General features: G+C 51.9%; 1 long non-coding RNA gene across 1 annotated transcript; it reads left to right on the top strand.

The window, feature by feature from the left end:
- The first annotated feature begins 7,306 nt into the window (after nt 1–7,306).
- LOC134558529 (uncharacterized) lies at nt 7,307–8,357 on the top strand. Its single transcript, XR_010082367.1, has 2 exons — nt 7,307–7,633; nt 7,741–8,357. It is a non-coding gene; the product is annotated as an uncharacterized LOC134558529 (long non-coding RNA).
- Nucleotides 8,358–11,933: the final 3,576 nt, after the last annotated feature.

Consider the following 11,933-nt stretch of genomic DNA (forward strand, 5'->3'; position numbering starts at 1 on the left):
CAGGCCAAGGGCTGCTCCCAGGGCACAGGGTGAGCCCTGCCACCCACACCAGCCCTTGGCCACCTCCTGCTGCTGCTGGGCTTCCTCTGGGACCTGCTCCTGGGGTTCAGCCATGCTGCCATGGGGTGACCTGTGCCATGAGTGCCCCGGTCCCTCGGCTGTGGCTCAGCTGTGGGCAGAGCCCTGCAGCCAGGCCAGCAAGGAACCCCAGAGGCGTGTGGGGCTGAGTGCTGGGAAGCAAAGGGTGCACTCATGAGCCAGGGACAAGCCCTGCTGGCAGAGCCCAAAGCCTTGCAGTGGATGAGCAAAACAGTGGAAAAAATCAATTTGCTTTGACAGCGTGTCCTTACTGACTGTGAGCTGGTTTGTATTAATAAAAACGCTACAGTGGGTAGTGAAGTGTTCATTTGCCCCATCAGTTTGCTTTGCTTGGGAGAACCCGACACTGAAGTACCCTTCACCTCCCCTTTCATTAACTTCTAAAATACATCTTGCACCTGAACTAACTGAGGACACCCCAATGGCATGGAGAGTGTGTCCTGCCCTAGCTCCAGCTGCTGAGGGACTCGTCAAAAAGAAAACTGAGAAGCCAGTATTTTGAAAGATTAAACAGGACAATGCTAGAGGCAAATTACCATGACCCAGAGCCAAGGCATGGCTTGATTAATTTAGCTCTAGTCCCTTAAAGAGTTTATTTTGCTAATCAAGAAACATTTGGAGAAAATAGATCTGGTCACAGTAACTTGCTATGGTGCTGACACAGGATGTCCACATTTGGTACAACTCTTACTTGATATTGCATTTTGACTGAGAACCAGAATGACACAAAAGGTCACATAGCACATAAAAACAGTGGCAAAACCTGGCCAACTCATAGCTCTGAAAACCATATCTAAGCCATGAGCCAGCATCAGGGAGATATTTTGTCAGACAAGAATTTTTTCTTCTCTCTTTGAAATGTCACATTTTTAGCCAATGAACTGGATGAAACATACATAATTAACACAGAATCCAGGTCCTGACTCCAGAACTGGACAGGCAGTAAGTGTTATGGGAAGACTAGTCAGACACAGACACTGAACTGAGTTTTAGAGGAAATACTATGTTTGGAAGATCATTTTTGCAATTGCACATACTTTTCTAAGTCTATGGTGAGATGATTAGATGCTCCTCTCTCAAGTGAGAAGCCACAAACCCTGTGAAGTATAAGGTACCTTGAAACCACCACTAGATATATCAGCAAGCCCCTTGCCTGAAGCAGATCCACAGGCCCCCAACATACACACCAAAAACACCCTTTGGTGAGACACAAACCCCACTGGCCTAGGCAGCTGCACAGCTGAGCCCTGGGCTGCAGCTCCCATGCAGTTATATTTTCTAGTAATGAGCTAAAGCAGCTTTGAGACTTTACTCCTCAAAACAGCTTCCGCTATCCCAGAGGAGCAAAGAGGCAAGAAAGGCCAATCACTGCCTAAGCAACACTTGGACACCTCTGGTCATCCTTTCCCTCTCGTTGTGACAAATAGGGAGGACCAAAACTGGGCAAGAAACTGGAGCTATTCCCCAGCAGACCTCAGAAATAGCTGCTCTTGGACTTCTTTTTTGTTTGTTAATTAGCTCCATGTTATCTCCTTGAGAAGTCTCTAGGATACTTTGGAGACTTCAGATAAGATTATGGGCAGTTATGAAGGGAAGAAAGAGTTCATCTCTTGGTGCCTTTTTGCACAAACAGTGCAAGGCAAACAAGGTTTAGCGACATCTCTGGGATCACAGGGTTTAAGATCCCCATAACACATCCTGATGCTGTAAACTCAAAACAGTTTCCTGCCATGGCAATGTCTTATCTGCTCTGACCTCTTGCTCCTGCTGGCCAACCCTGCCAGCCAACCTTTTCATGGCAACCTACCCACGGATTGCTGTAGGGATAATGTGATTTCTTCACCTTTTGCCCTTTTTTTGAGATGTGAGCAGCCATCAGCTGGCAGTGCCAGGTGTACCTGGGGCTCTGTGTGTCCCCAGCACAACCAACACAAGGCCTGCCTCACCCTCTGTGACCCTCATGCTTTGCAGAACCCCAATACAGCTGCTCACCAGCAGACCACCAAAGGGTCAAGTTCTCTGTCTGAGGAAACCCCTCCTGCAGAGGAGCTGCTATTCCCAGCATCACCTTTTATTTGTTTTACTGACACTACAGCCCACGCCACACACCTGGTAACACCAAGGCAAAAAATGAAAAGAAGGTAAAATTTCTGTGCCCACACAACCAGTCCTTTATATAGCCAAGGGGATGAGGTTTTTCACTCCCTTCCTATTTTCCACTTAGGGAGTAAACAGGAAAACCAACCTGGCCTGGTAGCTAAGTTGGGAGCACACATTGTTTTTCTGTGTGCCTCCCTGTGATGCTCCCCACCCTCTCCTGCTGTGCCATGGTGAGCATGACAACGCTGGGTCCAACACCCCGTGTCCCCTAAGTTTCCCTTGGAGGGAGGCAAGAGCCTGCAGCCACTCCTGAATGGAAATGGGGGCGTGTGGGGCTGGTCTGTGTCTCTGCTGATGGTGGGCAAAGCAAAGGCAGGAGTGTGGGCACTTCACCACAGCCGCTGGCAGGGTGGGCGTTGTCACCTGCCTGTGTCACCAGGAACATTTTCCTGTGCCTTTCCCTTAGGGCAGTGTGCCCCAACACGCTGGGACCTCACTCTGGCGCAGCACGGGGGCTGGGGTAGAGCTCTGGGGGTCAGGTTGGGGAGCTGGAGGACATGGGCATAGTTCAGGGTACACAGGAACAGACATCTGGAAATGGCAACAGAGAAAAAAATAACCAGCAGTGGCAGCCACAAATTAATCCCTAACTGTGGCAAGTCCTCAGGCCCTAAGAGATGCAGCAGGTCTCTGACCTGCTCAGCAAGACAGCCAGCCTATGTGAAAGCAGTGAGCCCAGAATGAACTCTGGTAGCAATATGATGGCTTAAGTCATAGTCACGAAGCTGGAACAATCAGGAGGGGGAAGTTTCTTCAAATACCAAAAAGGAAAGTTGCATAACTACTGCCCAGATCCTTCAAGCTGGGCCTGACATCCCCCTCAAAAATTAGGATAACTTCCCCTTGCATCAGTTTCCAGCTGAATGTGTGGCACAGAGCGAGCCGGGGGTTGTGGACCCCATCCACAGGGTTCACTGGTATGAAGGCTGTGGAAGGAGGGTGTCCACCCTGCCACAGCTCAGCCGTCTCCGAGAAGGTTTGAGGGAGTGGAAAAGCAACTCGAAAACCATTGTCTGCAAGGCTCAGCACAGCAGCCAGCTTTGAAGCTCATTCACTGAGCTCACATGCTGGAGGCCAGAGGGCCAAAGCTGGGGGATGCCTCCTGTGGGTGCTCTGCTGCCTGACAGAGGCTGGGAAGGCACTGTGCTTTACCTCTCCCAGGCCTCTCCTCTTGGGCCACCTGGGATAGCAGCAGGAAAGCTTCAAGAGGCTTTGTCAACAAAGCTACAGTGAGAGTTTAGGTCTGGCTATTTTTGATCCCCTTTCAAAAGGGACAGTGAAAAGCAGAGCCGAGGCGCAGGCACAAGAGCTCACTGCGTACACACAGGTGTTTGCCCAGTGCACAGATGTCTCTGAGAGCAATGCTGCTACCCCTAAGCAGCTGGACACAGGCTCGATTATGGAATTAAAAGGCCACCCTGGTCAGCGTTGCTCATTCCCAGGCACTGTTCACGTGCGTGAATCACTGTCCTTCCCTTTGACTCATTAATCACTCCAAAATCAATAAAGGCCACATACGTTTTTCATGTATCAGCCATTAGTGTGACCTTGTGTCTATCTCTGCAGAGGGTACGAAATAAAAGCATTTGAGATCAAAGCAATTGGCAGTGAATTTACGCAGCGCTGGAGCCGGTGGAGCCCGCTGATTTACAGCCGCTGAGCTCATACCGCAGTTGTTTTGGTTCCCCAGAGCCTTGAGCAGTTACAAAGCCCTTGTTGTCCTCTAGGGACAGCAGGCAGGAGGGGACTGCTCCAAAAGGAGGGTCTTTAGGATTTGTTTATTTCCTTAAGGACAGGACTACTTCCTTGTCCAGGAGCAAGTGTCTTCAATGCCCTCAGGGATGAGCAAATTCATCTCCTTCCCCAGGACTCACTCTGGTAGGATCACAGCCAGAGCTGCTGTGTCCCCCTCCCATGGCACCTGCCCTGCTGCCACCCTTCACCTGAGCCTTTGGCTCTCTCCTGCTGCAGAACAAACAGTTCACAGAGCTCTGAAGACTTGCTGAAGAACCACTGTCTCTGGGAAGAGGGACCAGAAGGACCAAAGTCATTCACCAGGGATGGGGCATGGCAAACTCAGCCTTCCACAACCCTTGGATCACAGGCTGAAACCTCCTCCAGCTCGTAAGGCAGCCACAGGAGCCAGAACACCTACATGTTTTCTGAATGCATTTATTTCTTTTGGGACTAAGCCACCAAGAGCCAGGCAGTGCTGCTGGCCAATTACCACCACTATTGATCCCTTCTGCATCCAGCTTTCTGGGTCAGGCCTGCTCTAATTTTCATAAAGGCAGGCAAAAAGCCAGTGAACCAGGAAACCACAGTGCTCAGAAATGCCTCTGGGGCACAGTGACAGGTCAACCAGGTCCACAAAATCCAAATGCCTTCCAAATGCCGTGTGCCAGAGGCAGATATGCTGCTGTCCCACATGGTCCACAGATGAGTCCACCAAACCCCTCATCAGCCCGTCACAGCCCTCCTAATTATCTCTGGCTAATGCTGCACTAGAGGCCACAGAAATATTTGCCCAAGGAAAGAAAGTGCTTTACTTTTCAGAAAAAAAAATGGATTTTTGAGCTAAGTGAGGACATGGGAGGGTAGGTTAGGACACTGCAATGTGAAGCTCCTGTAATAGCAGGAGAAACACAACTTGGACTTAAATAGTTTCAAGACTTTCCAAAACCTGAAATGAGAAATAACCACACCTAGTGGAGACAGCCCTTAATCACGGATAGTTTGGGATTTAATTTAAAATCACCTCCTGTTCACATTTCCTCAGCTTTGCATGCAGGGACTGTATCAAGTGCCAGCTGCCCAAAGCCTCTCTCATGAATGCTGTGATCCTGGTAAAGGCCCAGGGGCCAGCTGGGCCTTGCAGCCTGGTTTCATCCAGCATTCAGCCATGCTCTCTATAACGCTGTGATCTACCTGCCTGGCACAAACCACCCTTCACCACATCAAAGGCACGCAGCAAGCACCCTCCCTTTGTGCCCTCCCTCTTAGGTGAGGTATCTCTGCACTGTGCCCCTCCGCCTCCCTCCCTCCCCACCTGACAGCAGGGGTGTTTTTACTGGAAACACTGCAGCACTCAGCCCTGTCACACCGGAATAGCTGTGGCCAGGCTGTGGCCAGGCTGTGGCCGGGTGCTGCTCTCATCACTCGGTCTGTACCGGCTACTTCTCCCCAGTGACATCCACCCCTTCTTGTTCCCCCAAGCTTTCCAGGGCGGCTATGGTGGTGTTCCTCACTCTGTGTCAGGCTGACACATCGTGTGTCACACACAGGCACAGCCCTTCTGGCTTTGCCTGCAGCATCTCCCACAGTTTGGGGAAGACAGACACAGACCGCTGAGCCCAGCCTGCCGTTCCCAGAGCAATCCCACTCTACATGCAATTCAGGTTTGCTGCACATATGCAGCCTGTGGCAGACTTGGTACTCAAAGGCACACACCTCTAGGGCTCAAAGCAAACAAACAGCCCTGCCCCACTGCTTTGTCCTGTTCTCCCTGCAGCAGGAGCTCCCTCAAAGCCTTCAGCAGCCTGAAAGCAGATGTCCCAACAGCCCCTGTGGCACCACGATGCTGCTCTGGGAGTTTTTCGTCCTTGATAGGCATCAGTTCACAGAAGTAAACATACCCAAGCTGCACTAGCAAAAATTCCCCAAAGATTACATAGGGGATTTTATTCTAGGGTGATTCTGGTTGAATCTTGCAGCTGGGCTTGCTATAAACCTTTGGACTAGAGCACGTACAACTAACTCCACCTGCCTGGCTGCCTACATTAGGATATTGTTATCAAAAATGTCACTTTGACATTTATAATAAAATGTGCAAGTTCAGTGCTGAAGGATGGCATGGGGCCAGTGCTGGGCAGCCATGGGGGAGGACAGGCTTCCCCTGCCTGTGCCCGTGCAGGTCACCTGGGACAGGGACAGGCAGCCCCTGCCCACCTCTGCTGGCACACAGGTGTGGTGGCACTTGAGGGGAGGATGCCCATGTGGCTGAACACAGGATTGCTCTGCCCACACTGCCATGCTCCACTATGGCCACAACAGGCACAAGCACAGCCCGTGGTGCTGCAGCCAGGCTCCTGCCCAGTCCCAGCAACAAGCACAGCACCTCCAGCAACACTAACCAAACGAGGAAAGGGGGATTTTGTTTTCCTCCCTTATGCTAGTTTTTGCTCTTTTCCTCTGCCTTTTGAAATTGCGGATGAGAAGAGTAAATATTGGAAGGTTATCCTTTGTATCTCATGATCAGATCACAAGCTAGCATGTGACTCGGGAGGGAAAAACAAGTCTTTCCAGCAGATGTCAAGGCAGCGAGCCGGCTCTGCTGACTTCTGTACCTCGGTGTCTGCAGCTAAAGTCAATTCCTGGTGCATCCTTGAGGTACAGAATCTCATGATTCATCAGGATTTTATTCTAATTAAAGAAAACACAGATGACTTTCATTTTGGGCTTGCCTATTTAGCAAGTCTGAATGCAATGTGTAGGTAAGGATAAATAGCAGCTTTCAGCCACTGTTTTGTAAACAGGCTCAAGCCCAGGAAGAACAAGAGCAGTTTGGAGCCACCCTGTAAGTCCTGTGCTGGGGGATTAAGCAAAAACTTCCCACTGATCAAAAGGACTGGTCAAACAGGAGCCCAGGTCTGATAGCCTGCAAAATGGCCTGTGATGTGCTCCGAAGGCTGGGGTGGGCATGAGGAAGCAGTTGCTCTGGGGGAGCAGGGAAGCATCTCTCCATAAGGGATGGGGTCTGGTGGTACATGAGCCTGCTGCCCTCCCTCTGACAGCACATGGGGTTTGCCCACTCCCAGAGGCTGGAGCTGGGTGCTGCTGGTGCCCCAGCACACACAGGACTGGGGGCAGCTGGGGCCCTTCCCTACACGAGCACCAGGGTGATAAGTGCCCATACCACATCTCACAGCAGCAGCCCCACCACGGCCCTGTCACATGATGGGTCAGCAGTTCGTGGGAAGTCAAAAGCTGAAAGCTTAAAAAAAAACAAGTTACTTTTGCCAACTCCTTCCCCACAGGAAATAAAAATTGGAGCTGAGCTTTAGCAATTTGGGTTTGACCAGACTTATCTCGCCTGGGGCGAGTTTGTCTCGCCAAGCTTCTGACCAAGCATCCAGCCACAAAACCCAGCAGGGAAAGGACTAGGAAAAGGGCAGGAAGGGTAGAGACATGCAGGTGACAAGCAAAGGAGGTGGCTGTAGCACTCCTGGAGCCCCACAATGGGACAAATCTGCATGGAGAAGGTCTCTCACAGACCTTCCCATCCCTGTGAGGCTGATGCAAAGAGCCAGCACACCAGATATTCCCACGGTCGCTGTCCCCATGTCCCAGCTCAGGCAGAAAAGCTGCTCCCAGTGTATGGGACTGGCAGTGGAAGAAGGAAAGGCTTTTGCCCTTCCTTTGCCCAGGCTCCATGGACAATCAGAAGCTATTTTTAACCTGGCTCTTTCTTTTCTCCTGCAGAGGCGCTTGAATGGCTTTCCCCTCGCACACGGAAGCGCAGGGAGCACGGACGTCGTCTCTCATTGTGATGGGAAAGGTTATCGGGTACGAAACAAAAGTGAAATCATCCGCTGGCATTCCTGGGACCAAAATAGCTGCCTGCTTCCAGCACTGACGTTATCACAGAGGAAGGAAGGCTCCGGATACAGGCTGTCCCGCTCCAGGGCTCACGTACCGACCCTGCAGTGAGCCAACACCAGGGCTGGCTGTGAGCAGAAGCAAAATGAGGCATTTTTGCCACGGCAGATTAAAGACAGTGCAGGAGGTCCCAAAGTTGCCATCACTGCCAAGCAGCCACAGAGCCTCACACAAGCAACACTCATTGATGGCCCAGCAAAGAAGCTCATCTGCCTCACGTTAATGTTCAGGGCTAGAGCCCTCCTGGGGACAGCACGGAGTGGGGAGAGCTGTGGCAGATGGACACCCCTAACAGGGGACTCTGTGAGCTGCCAGCCCTGCTGCTGGCAGCCTGGGGCCTGTGGTGCCCTGCCTGAGGAACTGGGTCTGCACAAGGACATGGTCAGCAAAGGCAAGGCTTGGCTACCAGTTCACTAAAAGCATCTTTACTGTTCCACTTATCTGGACTTTTTTGTTATTGTTTTTTCCTCTAGCAGACAGATTAAATCCAAGAACCAGCATAGCCATAAAGCCAAGTGTATCTATCAGGCCTCTTTTGACAGAGGCACTTAGGTGTTTCTCAACTGAGACGTCACAAAACAGTGGCTTTCTGAAAGCACAGGTTGCTGTCAGCCCACGGGTCTCTGGCATGGGGCTGCCCAGGGTCACCCTGAGCCAGCAGCACATCCCTGTCTGACTTCAGCACTGCACCATCCCCTCCTTGCTTCCTGCCTTTTTGCCTCCACTCCCATCAGGACATCTGCAAGAAATGCCAGGAAAGCACCCAGGTCTGGTGGAACTCTGATGCCACTGCCTCCAGGAACCTCCTGTCCCTCATGCTACTGGAAACACAACCAGCTGGGAAGTCTTTGTTTCAATTTCTCTTCTCAAGGCAGGACTGTGCAGGCACAGCCCCAGGCTGGCCCATCTCTAGCAGCACTCTGTGGAGGGGAGCTGGAAGGGAGGATTGCAGGAGACACCAACACAGGTTATTGCTCTCAGTCCTGCTCACCACCTGAAACTAAGCCAAAAGCCCAGGGAACGGCTGCAGGGGCAGGCCAGGAGGGCTGTGGCTGCTTTGGAGAAGGCAGGAGCACCCAAGAGATCCTGCAGAGCCCAGTGGAGATGGGAGTGGCTGACAGATGGCATGCTGGAGGTATGGCATCTGCCAGGATGTGGGGAGAGCAGGATTTGGGGAACTCAAATATGCCGAGCAGCCTTCTGTGAAGCCCTTGGGACTTCCAGCCGGGCAGAGGAGCTCACGTACTGGGCATCTGGGCTAAGAGGTAAACCTCCTCCAAAGCTTGAGACTTTAAATACCTCTGTGTGAGAGCACTGTCAGGAGCAAGGGGTGAGTCATGGCAGTGCTGAAGCTGAGAACCAAGGAACATGAAAACTAGGGGTAAATTTTATTTCCCTGAACACACAGTAGAACATTTACCAAAACTGTCCAAGGCGTTTTCCCAATAAGCTGAGCACTCCACTGCCTGCCAAACCCAGATTCTTCTCAGAGATTTAAAACTCTTCCTCATTTGAATTGCAGTAATGAACTAATACTTTGAGTGTCTCCAGCTGCCAGCAGCTGCCTTAGACTTAATTGCACCCAGGAGCCTTTCCCAGGAGCTACAGGACTATCCAGCCCAGCCCAGGCAGCAGGAGCAGCCCACGGATACTGCAGGAGCTGGTTCATGTACACCCAAGCAGGTCAGGAAACACGAGCCAGTGCTGTCCATATGGACTCCAGCCGGGATGGCAGAGCCACCAGCACAGGCTCCAGCGCGGCTTTCCTGGCTTTGTTGACGGGTAAAGCTTTATCACTGTTAAAACACTGTTTGTTGCTGTGACTTTTCCCCCCCTTCTTAAATGTCAACTTGAAAAGAAAAATTCGGGAAAGGTCACTTACCAGAGAGACTGGCACAGCTCCAGTCACTTGGATAAACATGTGTAGGGTCAGCTGCTGCAAGAGGGGATTTAAAACCAGTTATTTACCTGGTTGAACAAGTGTTGTGTTTCTGCAGAAGAGCGAGACTTTATGTACCTTGCAGGAGGCAATCAATCTCCTCACACCCGTCCATTGCTGCTGGGATTGTTAACCATTTGGGACATCAAGTAGAGAAGATGCTTAGCTCAGGATGCCAAATTTCCTATTTAAGAGCGCAAGAGCACCCAGGAAAGCCCCAACCTTAAGCTGAAGGAACAGAGACACTGCTAGCCTGACACTATGGAGAGTTGCTCAGCAGCAACCTCACTGGACCCCTTCCTCAGGTGGAACCCGCTTGGACTGCTCTGCACCCCTGCATGGCATGGGGCTGGTCACCCTCGGTTCTTCAGGCCAGTTGAGCCATTAATTCTGGGCTGGAAGCAAAGTGCCAGAGACCCCTTTAGTGAGGAGCAGCATTATCCGTACATGGATGCACACAGAGCAGATCTGGAGCAAGGTGCACTGGGTCCTGTTCTTATGGCAGCATGAGACCTAGTGCTCCCTTCTCTCCTGCTTTGCCAGGTGGTAAAAAAGGGTAACAGCAACATCCCTGAAAACTACAGCTGCATCAGAAAAAGCCCCAGCTACCCAAAGGCACAGGTGAGCAGGGGCTGCTTTCGTAACGCAGTCAGCAGGTGTGCTGATAAGGAACAGTCCCTACAGGCACAGCCCCGTGATGCCCTTTATCTGCTGCCTCTGCACTTCACCTCAGCAGGTACTTCTGCCTCTCACCTGGTGAGTTTCTACCCCACTGCTGAATGTGCCGACTGCAGCCAAGTCCAGAATTCAACTAAAATAATAAACCACTTGTCTTCCTGTCCCAGCCTTCCCTATGGCTTCTCAACAAGGGAAACTTCACAATTCTGTTGAACAAAATCTTGATTTTTGCCCTTGTTCATAAGCAGTATGCTATTTATGACTTGCCTAGAGCGCTCCATTGCTCAGTAGTCCCCAAACCTGCACAGGGACCAGAGCACTTCCCACAACTCCACCAGCCAGACGAGTCTGCTGCAAACTGGGCTTCCAAACCACCACCAGCTGAATACTCTTGGATGATCAAGGTCCTGCCTGGGAGGGGCACCATCTCCATCCCCTCAGCATCCTCTCACTGCCCAGCATCCTTCCTGCACCCAACACTTCCGCAAGGACCTGGATGAGACCATCACCTCCATGAGCTGGGAAAGCTGAAGTCACTCCAGAGGACTGGCATCAACCCTGCAGCAGGCAGGGATGGCTTTGCAAGTGCCTGCTTCATGGTCAACCCTGTGGCCAGGCTTGCTGAGCAACTTCCCGGCAGCAGCCCGTTTCAGTGGTGAGGAGAGTGTGCTCCTGCCAGACCTTCAGCAGCCCCAGCTCATTCTCCAGAGAGATCAAGCCACGCTGCATGCCGGGCCAGACCAAGGGATTTGGCGTAAGAACTCTTCCCACAGCAAAACAGGCACTCACTGTGTGTGATCAGGTTTAGCTCAGTTGACAGTGCTTACTCCCAAATAAAAGCTGAGCACACAGCCTAACAACTCCTAGGCTGCGGGCACCTGAAGGCCTATGTTCCTTGTCAGGAGCCCAGTGCCAGGCAGGGAGCCCATGTCAGACTCCAAACAGGCTGCACTGCTGGAACACAACAGCTCGTTACTGTGTGCAGGGCACAGCTCTGTGGCTTCCAGCAGCCACGCGAGGGGACACGGCCGCAGCCGTGCAAGGTCAAAGGCGGGAGGGCTCTGCTCCGCAGGAAACCACCACCATGAGGCTTTCAGGAGTTCAGCTAGACAGAAGAACTGTCAGCAGTACAAAAGGGCAGCTGCTGGTCCTGCCAGTAAAAGCAAAAAAAAAGGAGAAATCAGCCCACCACAGCTTCCGATCGGATGTGACAGCGCTGTCTGAGGTCCTCAGCAAACCAAATCTGTGTGGCAAGCGCAGCAGGAGACCCAGGGGCTCCCAAGTGAGGGGAAGTGGAGAGTTCCAGGGGTTTGGGGAGGGGAGCCACCTAAAGCACTCCTGAATCTGCACCCTGAATCTGCACTCCTGGATCTGAACCCACAGGCAGCTCTCTGTGCCT

This window comes from Prinia subflava, chromosome 15 (assembly GCF_021018805.1).
Source record: "Prinia subflava isolate CZ2003 ecotype Zambia chromosome 15, Cam_Psub_1.2, whole genome shotgun sequence".
NCBI classification, from domain to species: Eukaryota; Metazoa; Chordata; class Aves; order Passeriformes; family Cisticolidae; genus Prinia; species Prinia subflava.